This window comes from Bison bison, unplaced genomic scaffold, assembly GCF_000754665.1.
Source record: "Bison bison bison isolate TAMUID 2011002044 unplaced genomic scaffold, Bison_UMD1.0 scf7180017864251, whole genome shotgun sequence".
NCBI lineage: Eukaryota > Metazoa > Chordata > Mammalia > Artiodactyla > Bovidae > Bison > Bison bison.
The window spans coordinates 1204230-1206350 of NW_011494823.1; positions in this window are offsets into that span (position 1 = coordinate 1204230).

Genomic DNA, 2121 nt, shown 5'->3' on the forward strand with positions numbered 1-2121 from the left:
GTGTTTTGGGTCCCCTTGGAAGCAAGACTCCTACTGGCCTGGAGGTACCCCAAGTCAGTGTATGGCTTGTGCCTGCTCCAGAAAAGTCTCCTGTGGAGGAGGTATTGGGCTGGAACACATGGCCCACCCAGCTCCCTCATAGTATGGTCTAAGGGGCAGAGTGTGGGCTGGGAACAAGGAGGCCTGCGTGCTGGCCTTTCTTGTCCCACCGACTTGCAGCAATTCCTTGGGCAAGTCACCTTGCCAGCCTCGGTTTTATCTTCTGCATCCTGAGACGAAAGTGGAAGTTCTTAGCTCGCCAACTGCCCTTGAGTATTTGAGGATCCAGTGAAATCACAGCATGTAAAATGGTGTCACCACCATGTTATGAAAGTAAGCTACTGAAATGGTGAGACTGGATCAAGATGAAAGCCCCTTCAGATCCCAAGTTCATCTACTTCAGCACATTTTTTCCTATGCACTTTCCTGGGCCTGGCTGTCCCTGGGACACAGAGGGTAATCAGACACAGTCCTTGCCTTTGAGGAGCCCTAGCCCAGAGCTATGTCCCAAAACCAATGGTTGCAGCAAGACGGCCAGGCTGTGGTGCACGGACATGTGGGAGGCTGTGCCGAGTTCAGTCCTTTCTCCTGCTCTATCACCATCTCCTTGAGCCAGGAGCTTTCCCAGGGTCATCAGGAGTATCATCACTCTGTGCCCAGTGCAGGCCTGGCTCAGGTTCGTGGCTCAGTCAGTAGTGGACTGGCCAGTGAGTAAGTACAACAGAGTCATGGACAAAGTGCCATGAGCTGGGTGGGGGTTGTGTCAAAGGAGGGAATGGTAATTAAGAAGGTTGAGAGGTGACATTTACTGCTGGGCCTGAGCTGAGGAGGACAATTCTGCCTAGCAGAGAGGAAGGAGAAGGCCTTTGGGCAGAGGCTACAGCCTGAAACAGAGGCCTGGAGGTGGGAACCATGAGCACCCTGATTGGCTGGAGGAAGGATGCTGGAAAGGGGATGCAGGCAGGGAGGAGTAGGAGATAAGGCTGGAGAGATTGACTGGACCAGATTTGAGGGGTCTTATAATCCTACCTGGACTTCATCCTTGGGACCAGACCAAAGGCGGGCTATGAGCAGAGCACCTGGATTAGACTGGAAGGTTAGGAAGATCAGGTGTGTGGGTGCGTGGGGACTTGGGATAAGGCAATAAAACTAGGGCCAGTTTGGGCCCTTTGCACACATGTTCACCAAAGGATGCTAAGGCAAGTCTGAGGGCTGAGAAGGGCAGTCACTTCCTTCTGGGTCATCTCACAGAGTGACAACTCCTTCCCAACAGCCCCCAGCTGCCATGCTCAAGGCACCTGCGTAAGCAGCTTGGTCCGCTTTGACTTGGATAGAAAACCAGACCCAGCATTAGAGTAGCCAGAGAGGATGTTTCTTGGCAGCTTTCTGTGTCCTGGGACTATTCTTTGCTGCACCAGGTGAGTATGGGGGCCTCATACCAGGCACTGACTTCCCCTGGCCCCTCCCCACACATCCTAGCATTGCTCCAGTCCTGTCCTCATGGCCTGCCCTGCTTCTCCTGCTGATGTGTGGGTAGGGTGGCTCCAGGACTTGGGTAACCTTTCCTTCATTATTTCCCATCCCAGTGCTTTCCCCACTTTGGCCAAACCCCAGGTGGAGTGGTCAAATCAAGCCACAAATCCCAGTTTGACTAGGGTTGTTGTTCTTCTTCAGTTGCTAAGTCATGTCCGACTCTTTGCACTGCAGCATGCCAGGCTTCTCTGTCCTCAACTATCTCCCCCAGCATTTGCACAAATTAATGTCCACTGAATCAGTGATGCTATTGAACCATGTGCCCAGGGTGGGCTTCCCCAAAGGTAGTACGTCCCACCCGCCTCTTCAGTCACCAAGGCTGTGCTGCCATTAGGAATTATGGGTGCAGTTTTATGGTTTGTGAGGGGGTGGATATGGGCTCCTCTGAGACCTGTAGCAGTGATGGCAGCCTCAGCCCCTCCATTGCACAGAGGAGGTGAGTGACTGGTTTGCAAGGCAGAGAGGAAACCTGTCCTAAGAGAGACACAGGCGAAAAGCAGAAACAAACGCTTACAAGCGCGCTGCTCCAGGCACGCCCTGGCCTGTTGG